Genomic DNA, 22,543 nt, shown 5'->3' with positions numbered 1-22,543 from the left:
TGATGGCTATCTTATTTGGGTATACCTGCAGCCCTTTCTAGGATATTCAGTGACCTAGAACAGTCCCTGCAGTCATCAAGAACTCACATTTTTCGGGACTAAGGGATAAGTTCATTCTAATACATTTTTTTAGTACCTTACCCAAGTTGGAGAGAGCCTCCTAGAAATCACACCCATAGGATGTAAAGTCATCCATATAAATTTCTATTGCATCATGGACTAGCTCGGAAAAGATACTCAAGACTTCCCTCTGGAAAGTGGTGTTGGGTAAAATTAATTGCTTAATAAATAAATAAAACAACTAATCACCTAGACATTAATTATCAACTTGGGGAGCGTCTTTTTATTTCAAGCCAATCAGAAAAATATATGCATAACAATACCAACAGCTAACACTAGTTCTATATGATTGTGTTCTATACCATCAAGCTCATTTAACAAGAAATAAAATGTAAGACTTGAATAATAAAACTAAAATTAAAAAGAAGAAAGTAAATGATAGGAAAAACAATTATGCTAATCACACAAATTAAATTGTTTCTAAATTAAATCACACCTTGCTGAATTGGAAATTTAAGCTATTTCATTCAACATAATTCAATTTTAATCTAGAGCAACAAATTAAATGAAATCTGGAAATAGCAGGAAACGTCAAATTTGAAAAATGCAGAAAACAACAAATTAGTTAAAAGAAAGGAAATCTACTTTAAGGAATGACAATTGAAATTCAAATAAACAAACACATAACTACACTAATTTACATGTTCAAGACAACACATCGTCCAAGGTAGTGGGCCAGACTGCCCAAGACTCAGTTCTGCCTTGAGAAATAACTCAGATCAGATTACAAATAATGGATATAGAACTCAATGGATAACTTCCTTCATTAAAACATATGAGATAAATAATTATAACATAATAAAGCTCTTATCTTTGCCTCAAATTTAACAATTGTTCGTCCTCTCATTTCCCATTTCTTATCTCTTCTCCTACATCCTATCTAACTGTTGTCAATCTCCTATCTCCTAATTATCCTTCCATTATTCCCTCAATTATCCTCTAATTCTCCCCTCCTATCTCCTCCTCTCTTTGATTTTGTTGGGTGTGGAGCCTGATTATCTTCTATATTCAAAGGTATCGCCACATAGGACCCCAGTTCGAAATGGGGGCGGCAACGCCGCCCGTAAAATATTCGCTGCAGGGGGGGTCCAGGGGGGGGCGGCTGCGACCTTTGGGAGCACCCCCCTGGTGGGGGGTTTCAAGGGCAGCGCCCCCGAAGCTAAAAACAGTTGTAAAATTGCCTTGTAAAAGTATAGTAATTTCTAGTCAATCTGGGCCGTTCATTAGGCGGATGATCTGACGGTAGAACTTATGTTTAGTTTAGGGTTTTTTGCCCTAGAAGGCAACCCCTCTCTTTGTATGAGGGTATTGTATTTGAGGCTGTGAGATAGATGTGTATTCTGTGAGCGAGAAACAGAGAGGTGAGACTGTGAGAGAAAACAGAGGATATTACAACGGATTTGCTTTAGGTTGTGTCTCTTCATTTTGCTGGATAATAAAAAGGAAGGACTGGCTTTTCGGGGTGGACGTAGCCCAAACTGGGTGAACCACGTATATCTGTGTCTCTCTTGTTTTGTGTGTTTTCTGTGTTTATATTTCTGCATAATTTTATGTGTTCCATTGCTCCGTAATATATAATTTTCTAACAGATTTCTGTTTTCATTTAAATACACAGAGAGAAAAGGAAAGTTACAACAAAGCTGACTACAAACTGATTTCCATTACAAATTTGGATTGTAAAAAAAAAGTGATCAGAAAGATCTTTCTATCAACATTAAGCAGGAACAAGTCGAATTTGGTATTTCAACTGGAAGAATTTGGAAAATGGCCGCAACAACAAATCTGAGAAAATCGTCTTCAAAGAACCTTCTGTTTCTCTTAATACTGATCGAATTTTGGAAAATGGCTCATTCCAAAACTAATTCGGTCCATTTTAAACAAAATCCATGTTTCAGATTTTCTAGATTCTCCTTCATTTGTCCGGAACGTCCAATGCAAAACGGTCACTTATTATTCCAGCGAATTTCTAAGTTGGAATATTTAATTATGAGCTGGAGATCAAATTTGCAATCTAGAAAAGGTCTTGGAGGCTAAAACCATGAGTAATGTTACAAAAAATTCATTAATAAACCATCATTGGTAAAATCATGCATAATAATCATCAATTTATTAAAAATAAAATAGAAAAATAATATTTACCCATAAGAGCATAAATAATTATAAAATGGAATTATATGATAAATGACATGATAAAGAATGGTAGAAATGGATGAAATAGACGTTAAAAAGTGATATTAATAATGACAAATTAGTGGCCCAACATACCCCCAAACTCAATATGTTGCATGTCCTCATGCAACCCAAAGCCTTTGTATTAACTAAGCTATGATACAAAAATGTTCATCCCAACTCATGAAATTGATGGAACAAATGAGTTCTTCTTCAAATAATGAATATTTAATTTTAGCAATGTTGATGAAGGCGTAACAATTTTCACATTGACTTTCAACTATATGTATATGAAGTTGCAGCAAAATATGACATAAGTAACAACGAACTTCATTAACCATTTTCTGAAAAAACTCCAAATCAAGTCATTTTGATGCACGGATCATGAGATATAAGCAAAATCGATGTAGGTGACAGTGCATGATTTCTGAAATTTTACAAACTAATTTAACTTGAAATTTTTTGGGTTTTTGCATTTTAATGATACCTCTTTGTTGTCCAAATATCACAAGAATTCAATTCATAGTTTTAAAGATACACGCAAATCAATCTCTTCACTGTATAAAAATGAAATTGTATGCCTTAAATGAGAAAAAAAGTAGAAAATATCCATCATGTTTAGCAATTCCTCCCCCAAACTGGAGAATTAGCATGCCCTCATGCAATACTAGAAAACAAATTGAGGTGGTTGCTACAATTGTGGTTGAAATCTATGCTTGGTGTAAAACAACATGGAATAAGAGAGGTTTTGAGAATGAATAAGGAGATCGATGGATGATGGCATAGGCCAAAAGGAAGGACCTTATAAGCAAAAGTACCCCAAGGATAGGTGAAGGTAGTTATATACTGGCCCTCTAGGCTAATCTGGATTTGATTCTACCCATTGAACCCATATAAGAAAGAGAAAAACTTTTTCCTTACCATGCCATCTAACACTTGGTCAATGAAAGTGTTATCTCAAAATCAAGCCCTGGAAGGCTGCAACCCAGGAAGACTTCAAGCAACTATTTCACACCAATCTTTTGACTAAGGCTTAGCCTCCTTAGCCTGAGAGGGCTCTCTCAAAGGTTATTGATTTTGACTAATGATTAGATGGCTAACTCTTGTGATATAACATGAACAAGTATGCTGGCTGGACAAACATTAAACTAATTCCCATTGGGCTTATGGAGTCAAACATACTACAACAAACAATGATATTGCCTCTACATAGAAGTCAGGGCATGTGACATTTAAATGTTCAAAACACAACTCTTATAAAACCACAGTTCATAGATGAGTACAGGAAGTCAGAGCAACATAAGTGAATTCTGAGTGATTACTCCTCTAAGCAACTGAAAAAAGACATGAAGGACAAAGTAAAATAACAAATCTTGAACATGGAAATGCTGTATGAATCCTCAGAAGAAAGGCATATATCTTATATTACTGAAATCTGTTCTTTTCACAAGCCAAAATAGCGCTCTGTTTTCATAAAATATCCAACCCTCATTACATAGATGTTTAAGCTATATATAGAAACATTATTCTAACTACTTCGAGCTTCCTCCTCCAGCATGAGGGGAGCTCGATGACTGCCACTAATGACACCTATTTGCTATTGAACTGACTCATAAATACAATCAGGAACTAACTGTAGTGTTTAAGAATCCTAATTTGACTATAACTCTAACTCTATCTTCCTCGTAGAATGATTCCTCCTTGTTCTCTGACACCTGGGCTCCTTTCAGTTTGGCTGAGATGGTTGAGATGAATATTCAATGTTCCATGCTGGCTTTGGATGCTGAGTGCTTTAATGGTTCAGTGATGTTAGGAGAAATCCCCTGTTTTTCGGTTCCAATCTTCCACCCCTTATTCGAATATGCAGCAGCATGTCTTTAGCTCTTTAATATCCCAAAAATATAGAGCACCACCATGTTCCTGATGTGTTGGAGGCTTCATTGATGGACAGGTGTGCAAGCCAAAACTCCTCGTATGCAACTCCTTCCAAACCCTAATGACCGGTAATAAAGTGACTTTATAACAAAAACTTTAAACTTGAGTCAAAACATTTCACTTTTTTAAAGGTACACCTGTCATAATCTGAATGGCTGTGATAGCTTCATTTGGTCTCTTATATGTCCCTTAGGTGTTTCCTTTGAAAATTTCCGATCATCTTATCAAACTGTTTGTCTGCGTTAAAAAACAACACCTACAGCAGTTTCGCAGCGCGCTACGAAACTGCTGTTTAATTTAAAAAACACAGTCTTCCTTTCATAGCTAAATGATTGCCAGTGTGTAGCTTCAGCATCAGCAAGGTCCGAACACTGACCATCCTTCTCATGTAACTGTCCTGTTGTTTCAATACCTGCTTCCTTATGTGCTGAATTGAAATCTGAATCAAACTCATGTTTGGCTCTGCCATCTAAATCTGTTTCCATTTCTGATTCCATGGTAGTAAGAGCATCCATATAATTGTCTACCTCACTAGCTACATCATCATTCTCATCCTTAAATGCATGGACTTCTGGTCTACTTTCACCATTGACTGACAAGTCCTTTCGTTCCACTTGAATAAAATTCTCAGAAATTCTCTCTGCATCCTTATCTGCAGTGACCCTCGGTGAATGAGTTTCTCGAGTAGAGGCTGTGGTAAGATTATCCATCAACTTAACTCCCTTGACATTTCTTTTCCAAAGATGAGTGAAAATAATCCAATGACCACATAACACACATGATCCCGAAACAAGACTTATAAACAGCATTATGTGAATTAAGAAATCACGTATCTGTTGACAGCAACATAGTCCATTGACGTTCTATACATAGCTAAGATCTAAAATAAAGCATCTTTCATTGACATTTCAGACCACATCGAGCAAAAGAGATTCATCTTCAAAATAATAAAATAACCTAAACAGCCTGTGATCAGAATATCTTTCGGAAGGACAAAGATCCACCCGAATGCTTTTCATACAGCTTCAGCATATGTAATGTGTTTATTCTGGAGAGCGTGCCCAAAGATACCGGCCCATTTGAAACCTTGAGATGGAAATTCTGCATCTGACGACCCTCTCATTAAAAAATCACTGTGCCCTTTCCCACAGGAATGCTTGGTAGGCATATTGAGCAGAACATCATCCTCTTCCATCCTCATATTGAACATAGGAGCTTCCCAACCAATAGTTTTATCAAGCACTAACATAGAGTTCCTTGAAGCTCAAACATCTACCAACATTCTATTCTCATATGATGAAGATCACAATCTTGAACGATCACTATCGCTATTGTAGCTTCGCTTGGAATGATGTTTCTTGTCATTTTTATTTCTTCCACTTGTATGACTTGATTTCCCTTTATGCATGTGCTTGCGATCCTTCTTTTTTGATTGGTGCCACCGATGATTTTTAACAGTGTAACAAACAGAACTGATCTGAGGTTCTTGAACATCAGGTGCCTATTTCACAGAGAGTTTGGGTCTAGGGCCCAAACCAAGCGATGCTCCCTAAATGTATAAACCCGTGTATTGACACATATCACCTAGAGGTTTCTACGTCTGAATATTTACAATAATTAATGGGGGCCATAAAATAAGGTCTTCTTGTTTAGCTCTTGCTTCAATCAAACACAACGACAGATATGACTTTGCGTTATCAGGTGGCGCATCTTGATTCCACCCCACAAGGACACACACCGCTTTATATTGTCTTGACACTTGAACGAAGCACTAAATTATCCACATTTGCCTTACGTTCACACTTCTGGTCTTCACTCTTCCCCTTTGCTCTCTTTTCGTCTTTTGCTGTGTTAATATTGTCACCAGTGACCATCCTCACTCCAATGCCTGTAGTTCTACAGAGTTCAATCGCTTCTTTGATACCAGGACGCACGCGATCCTTGATGCCAACAATGCATATACATGTATAACCATTTGTAGGAATGGTTTGTCTCTAGAATTTCAAGTTTTACCTCTTCACTAATCATCACCTCACCCCCTGTATTCTGGAATATGCACTTTACAACTATCATACGATTTGTTGTTAGGGTCCATGTCTTATCATTACAACTACATGTTGCTGATCCCATTGTCTCACATGATGAAAAATGCCGCACAAGTGCTTTATCATTCATCATCTTCTTCATAGCAAAAGCAAGGCTTAATGTCACCGCCAATGGCAAACCCTCTTCTCCTTATCTAAATCTCTGAACTGCAATGATTGCCAGTAATCACTGACTGCAGTCACAAACACAACTATAAAAACGCTGATAAGAATACTCCAATGAAGATCAAGTTGTTGAATGTGCCACGCAATACATTTATCTTTTCTATATCTCTAGAGCTTATTTCGTTGAACACCTGGAAGAAGACAAATGTATTAAAGATCAGTGTGTTTAAAATTTATTCTGCATCAGAACCATGTAACTCAAGAAGCCGTATTCCTTCCATCCCCAGAAACTAAAGAAGGCGGTCAACAATTGCTGTAGGAGAGGGCCAACAACGCAGAAATGGGGAATGTCTTTGTCACTGTTTCATTTTGAGGATCTTATAACCGCACCAGACAAGATACATGGTCATCAATTTAATGAATTCTTTTCTGTTTGTATTGACAACAAATAGACTAGAGAGTGCCCTTACAGCAAGTGGTTGAGAGAAGCTAGGCTTGCCATCCAACATCTGTGCAAGCAGACCAACGTACCCTGCCTCCCCTAATGCTCTCTTTATTTCATCTGTCTGTGATAGATTACAGATGGCCGAGGCTGCCAACTCTTGAATTGCAGAAGGTCCATTTTTGAGGAGAACTATGAGCTGCTTAACAAATCCAGAGGACCTCAAAAGGTTTCTAGAGAATATGGAATGCGAGAGGCTGTGGATTCGAACAAATCCCCAATTTCGTAGCGCAGCTAGTGCAAAATATGAATTATGCGCTACAAAATCACTTAAAGCATGTTGCGCTGTGAAACTGCTGAAAAGGATTTATGTGCCTTTGACAAACAATCAAACTGTTGTGAAAAATTTAAAATTTTTTCCTTGAGTGATAACAGTGGCTCCACTTGGGATAGTGTGCTCCTGTAGTACACTAAGAACTTGTAGCTCCAGTGCTTTATCCATTTATGACAAACAGAACTTTGCTTGACAAACGTCCCTCTCCAGCGTTTTGGGCCTTCACCTCGAGCTTAAACTTGATGATCACTGTAGAAATCTACCTCTACTAAAAAAAAAAATGCTCAGTCAACCTTGAGCTTATTTGCATTTTCCTACCTACCTACCCTATCAATTCAAACTTCTTTCAGCTCAATCAATGTGAAATTTCCAATGTAGCCAATCATTTGTCTTATCTGATATTTGAGTTTTTTGACTGCATCGGAGTTCAGAGCCACTATGATATGGCGATGACCACTGCCGCTGAAGTTGCCTCTGACCTTCATAGAAGAACTGAAACACTGGAGAGTAAAACTCTTCCATGTAGTCAGCTATAGGATCCCAGAATACATGATCAGCTTGATGGTTCTCGTAACTTTCTGGTTGTGCAAACTGATCTTCAACAACAGTGTACACTTCCTCAACCGTGAAAGAGAAAGGAAGCAACACTCTCTCCTTGTGTTCTGCCATAGAAAACTTCTGAAAATAATGATCATGATTATGAAAACTATATGCCTGAATTTGACCTTCTAAACCTTCAATGTCTTTCTCAATGTCCTCAGCAACTTCATCCAGAAATTTCATCTTATCCTCTGCCTTACACTCAAATGATTTTAGATACGAAGACAAGGACAAAGAAAAACTTTCATCTATTTCTTCATTAATATGATCATCATTCCATTGTTTGAAACCTTGAATTGAAGGAGAGTTTGCCACCACATTTGATCTATCTATCCATTCCTCCAAAAACATAAGCCAAAAGTCTTCAAATGACTTAATGGATTTGGCAGGAAAGCTTTCAATCCACTGTTTGCATTTCCCTTGAAGTGAATCATAGAACAACATAATGCAAACATCCTCATGCTTAACTCTAAGAAGCTCTGTAAAATCACAAAAATCTGATATATGCTTCAAAGTTAAACTCAGATCTTCTCCATTGAATCTTGGACCATTCCTTAGAAAATATGCATCCTTGGGAAAATGATTTGGGAAACCATGAATTCCTGAAAAATTTATGCATGCATACCTTGAAAAAAGAATGGTAGCATCTGGGTCCTTCATAACTCCAGTGGAATCACCATGAATCTATGAATTTTGAATTTTGAACAATGGAGTCGCCAAGGTAGATTTGCAGCCTCAAAAACCTTCTGAGCTCCTGCTACCTTCAGAAGTTCAGTCTCATAATTTCGGGAATGAGTAATCTTCAGACTCCCGGCAGATGCACCAAAATGTTATCTCAAAATCAAGCCCTGGAAGGCTGCAACCCAGGAAGACTTCAAGCAACTATTTCACACCAATCTTTTGACTAAGGCTTAGCCTCCTTAGCCTGAGAGGGCTCTCTCAAAGGTTATTAATTTTGACTAATGATTAGATGGCTAACTCTTGTGATATAACATGAACAAGTATGCTGGCTGGACAAACATTAAACTAATTCCCATTGGGCTTATGGAGTCAAACATACTACAACAAACAATGATATTGCCTCTACATAGAAGTCAGGGCATGTGACATTTAAATGTTCAAAACACAACTCTTATAAAACCACAGTTCATAGATGAGTACAGGAAGTCAGAGCAACATAAGTGAATTCTGAGTGATTACTCCTCTAAGCAACTGAAAAAAGACATGAAGGACAAAGTAAAATAACACATCTTGAACATGGAAATGCTGTATGAATCCTGAGAAGAAAGGCATATATCTTATATTACTGAAATCTGTTCTTTTAACAAGCCAAAATAGCACTCTGTTTTCATAAAATATCCAACCCTCATTACATAGATGTTTCAGCTATATATAGAAACATTATTCTAACTACTTCGAGCTTCCTCCTCCAGCATGAGGGGAGCTCGATGACTGCCACTAATGACACCTACTTGCTATTGAACTGACTCATAAATACAATCAGGAACTAACTGTAGTGTTTAAGAATCCTAATTTGACTATAACTCTAACTCTATCTTCCTCGTAGAATGATTCCTCCTTGTTCTCTAACACCCGGGCTCCTTTCAGTTTGGCTGAGATGGTTGAGATGAATATTCAATGTTCCATGCTGGCTTTGGATGCTGAGTGCTTTAATGGTTCAGTGATGTTAGGAGAAATCCCCTGTTTTTCGGTTCCAGTCTTCAACCCCTTATTCGAATATGCAGCAGCATGTCTTTAGCTCTTTAATATCCCAAAAATATAGAGCACCACCATGTTCCTGATGTGTTGGAGGCTTCATTGATGGACAGGTGTGCAAGCCAAAACTCCTCGTATGCAACTCCTTCCAAACCCTAATGACCGGTAATAAAGTGACTTTATAACAAAAAATTTAAACTTGAGTCAAAACATTTCACTTTTTTAAAGGTACACCTGTCATAATCTGAATGGCTGTGATAGCTTCATTTGGTCTCTTATATGTCCCTTAGGTGTTTCCTTTGAAAATTTCCGATCATCTTATCAAACTGTTTGTCCGCGTTAAAAAACAACACCTACAGCAGTTTTGCAGCGCGCTACGAAACTGTTGTTTAATTTAAAAAACACAGTCTTCCTTTCATAGCTAAATGATTGCCAGTGTGTAGCTTCAACATCAGCAAGGTCCGAACACTGACCATCCTTCTCATGTAACTGTCCTGTTGTTTCAATACCTGCTTCCTTATGTGCTGAATTGAAATCTGAATCAAACTCATGTTTGGCTCTGCCATCTGAATCTGTTTCCATTTCTGATTCCATGGTAGTAAGAGCATCCATATAATTGTCTACCTCACTAGCTACATCATCATTCTCATCCTTAAATGCATGGACTTCTGGTCTACTTTCACCATTGACTAACAAGTCCTTTTGTTCCACTTGAATAAAATTCTCAGAAATTCTCTCTGCATCCTTATCTGCAGTGACCCTCGGTGAATGAGTTTCTCGAGTAGAGGCTGTGGTAAGATTATCCATCAACTTAACTCCCTTGACATTTCTTTTCCAAAGATGAGTGAAAATAATCCAATGACCACATAACACACATGATCCCGAAACAAGACTTATAAACAGCATTATGTGAATTAAGAAATCACGGATTTGTTGACAACAACATAGTCCATTGACGTTCTATACATAGCTAAGATCTAAAATAAAGCATCTTTCATTGACATTTCAGACCACATCGAGCAAAAGAGATTCATCTTCAAAATAATAAAATAACCTAAACAACCTGTGATCAGAATATCTTTCGGAAGGACAAAGATCCACCCGAATGCTTTTCATATAGCTTCAGCATATGTAATGTGTTTATTCTGGAGAGCGTGCCCAAAGATACCGACACATTTGAAACCTTGAGATGGAAATTCTGCATCTGACGACCCTCTCATTAAAAAATCACTGTGCCCTTTCCCACAGGAATGCTTGGCAGACATATTGAGCAGAACATCATCCTCTTCCATCCTCATATTGAACATAGGAGCTTCCCAACCAATATTTTTATCAAGCACTAACATAGAGTTCCTTGAATCTCAAACATCTACCAACATTCTATTCTCATATGATGAAGACCACAATCTTGAACGATCACTATCGATATTGTAGCTTCGCTTGGAATGATGTTTCTTGTCATTTTTATTTCTTCCACTTGTATGACTTGATTTCCCTTTGTGCCTGTGCTTGCGATCCTTCTTTTTTGATTGGTGCCACCGATGATTTTTAACAGTGTAACAAACAGAACTGATCTGAGGTTCTTGAACATCAGGTGCCTATTTCACAGAGAGTTTGGGTCTAGGGCCCAAACCAAGCGGTGCTCCCTAAATGTATAAACCCGTGTATTGACACATATCACCTAGAGGTTTCTACGTCTGAATATTTACAATAATTAATGGGGGCCATAAAATAAGGTCTTCTTGTTTAGCTCTTGCTTCAATCAAACACAACGACTGATATGACTTTGCGTTATCAGGTGGCGCATCTTGATTCCAACCCACAAGGACAGACACCGCTTTATATTGTCTTGACACCTGAACGAAGCACTAAATTATCCACATTTGCCTTACGTTCACACTTCTGGTCTTCACTCTGCCCCTTTGCTCTCTTTTCATCTTTTGCTGTGTTAATATTGTCACTAGTGACCATCCTCACTCCAATGCCTGTAGTTCTACAGAGTTCAATCGCTTCTTTGATACCAGGATGCACGGGATCCTTGATGCCAACAATGCATATACATGTATAACCATTTGTAGGAATGGTTTGTCTCTAGAATTTCAAGTTTTACCTCTTCACTAATCATCACCTCACCCCCTGTATTCTGGAATATGCACTTTACAACTATCATACGATTTGTTGTTAGGGTCCTTGTCTTATCATTACAATTACATGTTGCTGATCCCATTGTCTAACATGCTGAAAAATGCCGCACAAGTGCTTTATCATTCATCATCTTCTTCATAGCAAAAGCAAGGCTTAATGTCACCGCCAATGGCAAACCCTCTTCTCCTTATCTAAATCTCTGAACTGCAATGATTGCCGGTAATCACTGACTGCAGTCACAAACACAACTATAAAAACGCTGATAAGAATACTCCAATGAAGATCAAGTTGTTGAATGTGCCACGCAATACATTTATCTTTTCTATATCTCTAGAGCTTATTTCGTTGAACACCTAGCAGAAGACAAATGTATTAAAGATCAGTGTGTTTAAAATTTATTCTGCATCAGAACCATGTAACTCAAGAAGCCGTATTCCTTCCATCCCCAGAAACTGAAGAAGGCGGTCAACAATTGCTGTAGGTGAGGGCCAACAACGTAGAAATGGGGAATGTCTTTGTCACTGTTTCATTTTGAGGATCTAATAACCGCACCAGACAAGATACATGGTCATCAATTTAATGAATTCTTTTCTGTTTGTATCGACAACAAATAGACTAGAGAGTGCCCTTACAGCAAGTGGTTGAGAGAAGCTAGGCTTGCCATCCAACATCTGTGCAAGCAGACCAACGTACCCTGCCTCCCCTAATGCTCTCTTTATTTCATTTGTCTGTGATAGATTACAGATGGCCGAGGCTGCCAAATCTTGAATTGCAGAAGGTCCATTTTTGAGGAGAACTATGAGCTGCTTAACAAATCCAGAGGACCTCAAAAAGTTTCTAGAGAATATGGAATGCGAGAGGCTGTGGATTCGAACAAATCCCCAATTTCGTAGCGCAGCCAGTGCAAAATATGAATTATGCGCTACGAAATCACTTAAAGCATGTTACGCTGCGAAACTGCTGAAAAGGATTTATGTGCCTTTGACAAACAATCAAATTGTTGTGAAAAATTTAAAATTTTTTCCTTGAGTGATAACAGTGGCTCCACTTGGGATAGTGTGCTCCTGTAGTACACTAAGAACTTGTAGCTCCAGTGCTTTATCCATTTATGACAAACAGAACTTTGCTTGACAAACATCCCTCTCCAGCGTTTTGGGCCTTCACCTCGGGCTTAAACTTGATGATCACTGTAGAAGAAAGAAATCTACCTCTACTGAAAAAAAAAATGCTCAGTCAACCTTGAGCTTATTTGCATTTTCCTACCTACCTACCCTATCAATTCAAACTTCTTTCAGCTCAATCAATGTGAAATTTCCAATGTAGCCAATCATTTGTCTTATCTGATATTTGAGATTTTTTACTGCATCGGAGTTCAGAGCCACTATGATATGGCGATGACCACTGACGCTGAAGTTGCCTCTGACCTTCATAGAAGAACTGAAACACTGGAGAGTAAAACTCTTCCATGTAGTCAGCTATAGGATCCCAGAATACATGATCAGCTTGATGGTTCTCGTAACTTTCTGGTTGTGCAAAATGATCTTCAACAACAGTGTACACTTCCTCAACCGTGAAAGAGAAAGGAAGCAACACTCTCTCCTTGTGTTCTTCCATAGAAAACTTCTGAAAATAATGATCATGATTATGAAAACTATATGCCTGAATTTGACCTTCTAAACCTTCAATGTCTTTCTCAATGTCCTCAGCAACTTCATCCAGAAATTTCATCTTATCCTCTGCCTTACACTCAAATGATTTTAGATATGAAGACAAGGACAAAGAAAAACTTTCATCTATTTCTTCATTAATATGATCATCATTCCATTGTTTGAAACCTTGAATTGAAGGAGAGTTTGCCACCACATCTGATCTATCTATCCATTCCTCCAAAAACATAAGCCAAAAGTCTTCAAATGACTTAATGGATTTGGCAGGAAAGCTTTCAATCCACTGTTTGCATTTCCCTTGAAGTGAATCATAGAACAACATAATGCAAACATCCTCATGCTTAACTCTAAGAAGCTCTGTAAAATCACAAAAATCTGATATATGCTTCAAAGTTAAACTCAGATCTTCTCCATTGAATCTTGGACCATTCCTTAGAAAATATGCATCCTTGGGAAAATGATTTGGGAAAACATGAATTCCTGAAAAATTTATGCATGCATACCTTGAAATAAGAATGGTAGCATCTGGGTCCTTCATAACTCCAGTGGAATCACCATGAATCTATGAATTTTGAATTTTGAACAATGGAGTCGCCAAGGTAGATTTGCAGCCTCAAAAACCTTCTGAGCTCCTGCTACCTTCAGAAGTTCAGTCTCATAATTTCGGGAATGAGTAATCTTCAGACTCCCGGCAGACGCACCAAAATGTTATCTCAAAATCAAGCCCTGGAAGGCTGCAACCCAGGAAGACTTCAAGCAACTATTTCACACCAATCTTTTGACTAAGGCTTAGCCTCCTTAGCCTGAGAGGGCTCTCTCAAAGGTTATTGATTTTGACTAATGATTACATGGCTAACTCTTGTAATATAACATGAACAAGTATGCTGGCTGGACAAACATTAAACTAATTCCCATTGGGCTTATGGAGTCAAACATACTACATCAAACAATGATATTGCCTCTACATAGAAGTCAGGGCATGTGACATTTAAATGTTCAAAACACAACTCTTATAAAACCACAGTTCATAGATGAGTACAGGAAGTCAGAGCAACATAAATGAATTCTGAGTGATTACTCCTCTAAGCAACTGAAAAAAGACATGAAGGACAAAGTAAAATAACACATCTTGAACATGGAAATGCTGTATGAATCCTGAGAAGAAAGGCATATATCTTATATTACTGAAATCTGTTCTTTTCACAAGCCAAAATAGCACTCTGTTTTCATAAAATATCCAACCCTCATTACATAGATGTTTCAGCTATATATAGAAACATTATTCTAACTACTTCGAGCTTCCTCCTCCAGCATGAGGGGAGCTCGATGACTGCCACTAATGACACCTATTTGCTATTGAACTGACTCATAAATACAATCAGGAACTAACTGTAGTGTTTAAGAATCCTAATTTGACTATAACTCTAACTCTATCTTCCTCGTAGAATGGTTCCTCCTTGTTCTCTGACACCTGGGCTCCTTTCAGTTTGGCTGAGATGGTTGAGATGAATATTCAATGTTCGATGCTGGCTTTGGATGCTGAGTGCTTTAATGGTTCAGCGATGTTAGGAGAAATCCCCTGTTTTTCGGTTCCAGTCTTCCACCCCTTATTCGAATATGCAGCAGCATGTATTTAGCTCTTTAATATCCCAAAAATATAGAGCACCACCATGTTCCTGATGTGTTGGAGGCTTCATTGATGGACAGGTGTGCAAGCCAAAACTCCTCGTATGCAACTCCTTCCAAACCCTAATGACCGGTAATAAAGTGACTTTATAACAAAAACTTTAAACTTGAGTCAAAACATTTCACTTTTTTAAAGGTACACCTGTCATAATCTGAATGGCTGTGATAGCTTCATTTGGTCTCTTATATGTCCCTTAGGTGTTTCCTTTGAAAATTTCCGATCATCTTATCAAACTGTTTGTCTACGTTAAAAAACAACACCTACAGCAGTTTCGCAGCGCGCTACGAAACTGCTGTTTAATTTAAAAAACACAGTCTTCCTTTCATAGCTAAATGATTTCCAGTGTGTAGCTTCAGCATCAGCAAGGTCCGAACACTGACCATCCTTCTCATGTAACTGTCCTGTTGTTTCAATACCTGCTTCCTTATGTGCTGAATTGAAATCTGAATCAAACTCATGTTTGGCTCTGCCATCTGAATCTGTTTCCATTTCTGATTCCATGGTAGTAAGAGCATCCATATAATTGTCTACCTCACTAGCTACATCATCATTCTCATCCTTAAATGCATGGACTTCTGGTCTACTTTCACCATTGACGGACAAGTCCTTTTGTTCCACTTGAATAAAATTCTCAGAAATTCTCTCTGCATCCTTATCTGCAGTGACCCTCGGTGAATGAGTTTCTCAAGTAGAGGCTCTGGTAAGATTATCCATCAACTTAACTCCCTTGACATTTCTTTCCCAAAGATGAGTGAAAATAATCCAATGACCACATAACACACATGATCCCGAAACAAGACTTATAAACAGCATTATGTGAATTAAGAAATCACGGATCTGTTGACAGCAACATAGTCCATTGACGTTCTATACATAGCTAAGATCTAAAATAAAGCATCTTTCATTGACATTTCAGACCACATCGAGCAAAAGAGATTCATCTTCAAAATAATAAAATAACCTAAACAGCCTGTGATCAGAATATCTTTCGGAAGGACAAAGATCCACCCGAATGCTTTTCATACAGCTTCAGCATATGTAATGTGTTTATTCTGGAGAGCGTGCCCAAAGATACCGGCACATTTGAAACCTTGAGATGGAAATTCTGCATCTGACGACCCTCTCATTAAAAAATCACTGTGCCCTTTCCCACAGGAATGCTTGGCAGGCATATTGAGCAGAACATCATCCTCTTCCATCCTCATATTGAACATAGGAGCTTCCCAACCAATAGTTTTATCGAGCACTAACATAGAGTTCCTTGAAGCTCAAACATCTACCAACATTCTATTCTCATATGATGAAGACCACAATCTTGAACGATCACTATCACTATTGTAGCTTCGCTTGGAATGATGTTTCTTGTCATTTTTATTTCTTCCACTTGTATGACTTGATTTCCCTTTGTGCCTGTGCTTGCGATCCTTCTTTTTTGATTGGTGCCACCGATGATTTTTAACAGTGTAACAAACAGAACTGATCTGAGGTTCTTGAACATCAGGTGCCTATTTCACAGAGAGTTTGGGTCTAGGGCCCAAACCAAGCGGTGCTCCCTAAATGTATAAACCCGTGTATTGACACATATCACCTAGAGGTTTCTACGTCTGAATATTTACAATAATTAATGGGGGCCATAAAATAAGGTCTTCTTGTTTATCTCTTGCTTCAATCAAACACAACGACTGATATGACTTTGCGTTATCAGGTGGCGCATCTTGATTCCACCCCACAAGGACAGACACCGCTTTATATTGTCTTGACACCTGAACGAAGCACTAAATTATCCACATTTGCCTTACATTCACACTTCTGGTCTTCACTCTGCCCCTTTGCTCTCTTTTCGTCTTTTGCTGTGTTAATATTGTCACTAGTGACCATCCTCACTCCAATGCCTGTAGTTCTACAGAGTTCAATCGCTTCTTTGATACCAGGACGCACGGGATCCTTGATGCCAACAATGCATATACATGTATAACCATTTGTAGGAATGGTTTGTCTCTAGAATTTCAAGTTTTACCTCTTCACTAATCATCACCTCACCCCCTGTATTCTAGAATATGCACTTTACAACTATCATACGATTTGTTGTTAGGGTCCCTGTCTTATCATTACAACTACATGTTGCTGATCCCATTGTCTCACATGCTGAAAAATGCCGCACAAGTGCTTTATCATTCATCATCTTCTTCATAGCAAAAGCAGGGCTTAATGTCACCGCCAATGGCAAACCGTCTTCTCCTTATCTAAATCTCTGAACTGCAATGATTGCCGGTAATCACTGACTGCAGTCACAAACACAACTATAAAAACGCTGATAAGAATACTCCAATGAAGATCAAGTTGTTGAATGTGCCACGCAATACATTTATATTTTCTATATCTCTAGAGCTTATTTCGTTGAACATCTGGCAGAAGACAAATGTATTAAAGATCAGTGTGTTTAAAATTTATTCTGCATCAGAACCATGTAACTTAAGAAGCCGTATTCCTTCCATCCCCAGAAACTGAAGAAGGCGGTCAACAATTGCTGTAGGAGAGGGCCAACAACGCAGAAATGGGGAATGTCTTTGTCACTGTTTCATTTTGAGGATCTAATAACCGCACCAGACAAGATACATGGTCATCAATTTAATGAATTCTTTTATGTTTGTATCGACAAAAAATAGACTAGAGAGTGCCGTTACAGCAAGTGGTTGAGAGAAGCTAGGCTTGCCATCCAACATCTGTGTAAGCAGACCAACGTACCCTGCCTCCCCTAATGCTCTCTTTATTTCATCTGTCTGTGATAGATTACAGATGGCCGAGGCTGCCAACTCTTGAATTGCAGAAGGTCCATTTTTGAGGAGAATTATGAGCTGCTTAACAAATCCAGAGGACCTCAAAAGGTTTCTAGAGAATATGGATTGCGAGAGGCTGTGGATTCGAACAAATCCCCAATTTCGTAGCACAGCCAGTGAAAAATATGAATTATGCGCTACGAAATCACTTAAAGCATGTTGCGCTGCGAAACTGCTGAAAAGGATTTATGTGCCTTTGACAAACAATTGAACTGTTGTGAAAAATTTAAAATTTTTTCCTTGAGTGATAACAGAAAGGTAGAGGGAAATGGTCCTTCTTTGTTGCTTTTCTTAACTCTCTGTAATCAACACAAATCCTCCACTTCCCATTTTTCTTTGGAACAAACACCAAAGGGGACACCCATTCACTATCTGAGATAGGGTTAATGAATCCCGCACCCAACAGCTTTTGCAGTTCTTCTTTGACTATATCCTTGAGAGTTGTATTCATTCTCCTTTGGGGTTGTGGAACTGGTTTGAAACCTTCTTTGTTCTAAATGTGGTGAGTACACACCGAGGGGTGCACTCCCTTCATTTATTTGTAATTCCAAGCAAAGGCATCGAAATTCTCTCGTAGCATGTTACATAACTCTTCTTCTTGGTGTACAGAAAGAGGGATTGATTTTCAGAGTTCTTTCAGGGTCGAATTCTATTGTCTTGACACAAGTATGATTTGAATCAACTAATCATAGATCAATCCAACGATTTCTCTTGGTTTCCTTCACTACTTTATTTAGAGACAAGGTGTTGGGAGATGCATTTTGGAGGTTTTGTTCAATCAAATCATCTTCATCAGGCTGTCCTCCTCCCATGGCAGTTTCTAGGGTATAGAGTTGGGCAGAGTAGACTTCATCTTCTTCATCCTCTTCTAGCCATAAAGGTAAATCATGTTCTAAATATGGCTGAGAAGGAGGGTACAAGACCAATTGCTTGGATAGATGGCCATTTTTGATAGTCATGCTTCTAGCCCTGCAGCTAGTGTAGACATTGACAATGGCTAACCAAGGCCTCCCAAGTATGAGAGGATAACCATTAAACTTGGCCTTAGGGTGGAAAACTAGGAAGTCTACGGGGTACTCCTAGGAGTCAATGGAGACCATCACATCCTCAACAATCCCCTCAGGGGCTACTGTGGATCGGTTTGCAAGCTGCAAGACTGTCGTGGTCTTTCTTAATGAACCCTGGAGATTCAGCTTGAGCATGGTGTCCTTAGTCATTACATTAATGGTAGCCCCAATATCAATCAAGGTATGTGGGACAATGGTTCCATTGATGTGCACATCTACTATAGGGCTTCCAAGGTCTAAATACTTTGGGCAAATTACCTACCCCAACATTAAGTCGGACAGTCTAATGACATTAATGGTAGGGGTGTCTCTTTTTCACCTCCCTAGATGTTTGAAACACTTCTCTTTAATCAATTTGTTGTAAATAGGTACATCCTTAATGGCTTGGAGAAGTGGAATTTTGACACATATATTTTTCAATTCACCCAGAAGTTCATTCTCTTATAGGGTAGGCTGGACTAGATGAGTTAATATTTCAAGAAAGGGTGGTGGATTCACTCTAGGCATACTTTCCTCTCTTTCCTCATCATTCTCCCTAGGGGAAGATGGAGGTTGGTTGTCCCGAAGTACTCTCCCAGACCTTAGGTTGATTTCCCAAATTTCCACAACATAAACAGGGTAGGATGTATCTCCACTGTAAACCTGTTGTGCCTATCTGTTGTTCGGGTTTGGATTTGGTTGGGCAGGCATCTGATGTTATTTAGGTGGAGAAGGGTGTAAGAGTTGTGGTTGAGTAGAGGTGTAGGTAATAAAGCTGGAGCATTGTTGTATGGAGGCCTCCACCCCTGGAGTGGTGCATTCCACTGAGGCTGTGGAGGAGTATATGGCTGAAATGGTTAGTTGATCGGTTGGGAATGATACTTAGGTGAAAAATACCAGGGAGAAGGTGTAGACCAATAGGGATGAGTAGGGGGGCCCCAAGAGGGAATGTATGTGTTCTGGTTATGGTTTTAATATGCATAGGATGACCCTTGCATGCCCTGTTGATATGGTCGAGGCCCATGAGGCCTTCTTTGATTTATGTAGCAGAGTTGTTCAGTCACCCTTTAGTTCCCTGATACATAACCTTTAGTCTAGGTAGAGAAGGGCATTTTTCTGTGGAGTGGTTTTCTTCACAGTTTGAGCAGATTTCTATAAGGTTTAATGGATTCCTAGGGTGCGTCCTTGTACATCTCGGATAGACGATGGCTAATGCTCTATCTGATTCCTCCTGCTTCCTCTTTATGTGCATAGTGTCCATCTATAAGGAAAGGGTTTGCAACATTTTGCTCTTAAAATATTCTAACATATTTCCAATTTCACATTTTAGAGATGTGTTGGAAGAGGATGAGATGGCCACTAATTGACTACCCCTACCCTTTTTCCAAACTCCCCTAGAATGGTTCTTAAATACAATATTGATATCTTCATAGGGTAGCTAGTAGATGTCCCCTCCTGATAGCAGGTTTAGGGTATCCAAAAGATCTTCCCTGACCCCCCCTGAGTAAGACTAACTTCAATGACTCAGGATCAAGTGTGCACCTGGCCCTTTTGTAGCGAAGCTAGAATCTTTCCTCATAATACTCTAAGGACTCATTATGCCCGAAGGTCATTCTAAAAATTTCCTCTTTAGTGTCTCTGGACCTACAATAGTCCCTATAATTTTTTTTGAAATCATGTTGCATCTAAACCCAGGTGGTGGTGCTAGCCCTAGGTAAACCCATGAACCAGCGCAGAGCTGCATCCTTGAGAGTGGATGGGAATAATTTCAACTTATGATCATTAGTGGTGTAATCATAAGTTTTGCATATGACAACGAACTCAAAAAAGAAAGTTTCTAGATCTTCTGAGGTCAGGCCATGGAAGTGAGGAAGAGCATAGGGGCTTATGTTTTTCATCTTGGCATCCACATTGGTTTCTCTGATGGGAAAAACACCCTCAATTCTTTCTCTATCTCCTCTATCATTTCTATGTTCAACCATTAGGTCAGTTGGAATGGGTTCTTCTTCTTCTTCTCCCCTTGTAGGCTCTTCAAAAATCTCTGGTTGTTCGCCTAAGGGTTCCTCCAATTCACAGCCACTGAAGAAGAGGAAGGTTGGCTATTTGATGTGGTGGGGGTATTTGGTAGAAATTTCCTAAGTTATGCATATTCCTATGAGGCATGAAGGAAGTGTTTTTGTTTTGTTTTGTTTTTGAAGCTTTAAGACTAATTGTAGAACTAAAAAGACAAATTTAATGGAAACTAAGTACTGAATGAAATCTCTTGCAGAATGGAAAGGAAATAAAACCAACTTACAACTATCTTGCAAAATTGAAACTAATAGCAGAATGAAAGAGATAAGAAATGGAAGAAAGAAAACATAAATCACATCAATTCAGACACCTCCCTGGCAACGATGCCAAAAAGTGATGAGCACCAGTATTGTAGCAAGAATGCTGCAACTCCTAGGGCTACCAACTTTACTTTATCAACCTGGGGTTTGTACAAACTTGGAGGTGATAGTAATGTATAGACAAGTAGATGCAATAGGTCTACTCTTTGTCATTGATGAGCTAGTGATAGACCTCTGGGGTTTCTCAAACCAACCTTCTATTGATTTACAAGATGTTTGATTACCAATGGAGAAAGGGGAATTTTACCCTAATTGAGAGGATTGAAATATTATCTACTGCAGTAATGAAAGATTGAAATAAATGCTTTAAATGCACCACTCATCTAGCTATTTTTGAAGAGATCTTACTTCATAAGAATTTGAAGCTAACACATATGGAGCCCTAACTATCCTAAGCATGCAATTTGATCTAATCAAACACTTGAATGTTGTGCATATGAATGGACATAATAACCTTTTTCTTTTTGTCATTTTTGTGAAAAAATGAATGCTAATTCTTCTTGATTGTATGGTAGTTGGGTTAGGTGTGGCGAGATATGCTTGTGAAGGGTCATATGGCTTGAGAGGCAAGCAGGGGTATTCTCCTATCTTTCTAGATGCATTTTTCACAAATAAGCCTCAAAACGGGCCACTATAGGTCGTCCTACAGGATCCCTTGTAAACCTAAAGGATCCAACCGAAAGAATAAGGAGTTATTTGGGCAGTGGTATGAGGCTTGGGGAACGTGAGTGGTGGAAGGAATACGGAAAGGGAGTGGTTAGGACTTCCTTAGAACTCAAACCAAAGTTTGTAGGATGGTTGGATTTGCTCAACAAGCATGGCAAGTTGTTCTTATGAAATGATAGCTCGGTTTATGAACTTAGTGGCTTTTGGCGATCATGGATGGATGATGTTAGGCTGAGATAGCTCTCATAAGGTCTTCCTCCACTATTGAAACTACTTCAATACACATCATTGGCATTTACCCATAAATCATGTCAAAACAAGAAAGATTTCCAACAACATAAGAAAACATGATTTCATCATTCATTTGCCTAGTTCATGCATGGAAATATTTTTCCTTCAAACCATGGTCCCTGAAGGGAGGACTGAGGAAAGATCCATCTTCTATCAGCCTTTTTGGTATTCCTTTATCTCTCTGTTGTGTTATTCAACAAACCCCCACCCCGCCCCCTCCCACAATTTATTGATTTAATAGTTAAAATCTATTAATAAATGGGGACCCTTTATAAAAACAAAAAC

At 38.6% G+C, this 22,543-nt stretch overlaps 1 pseudogene; it reads right to left on the bottom strand.

Annotated features, from left to right (window-relative positions):
• Positions 1 to 10,638: 10,638 nt before the first annotated feature.
• Positions 10,639 to 15,526, bottom strand: LOC149197445 (uncharacterized; annotated as a pseudogene).
• Between the last annotated feature and the right edge of the window lie 7,017 nt (positions 15,527 to 22,543).

Source organism: Pinus tabuliformis, chromosome 2_2, assembly GCF_031772625.1.
Source record: "Pinus tabuliformis cultivar Carrire ecotype Pingquan chromosome 2_2, CPIR1, whole genome shotgun sequence".
Classification (NCBI taxonomy): domain Eukaryota; kingdom Viridiplantae; phylum Streptophyta; class Pinopsida; order Pinales; family Pinaceae; genus Pinus; species Pinus tabuliformis.
This window is presented reverse-complemented; position numbering and strand designations above follow the sequence as displayed.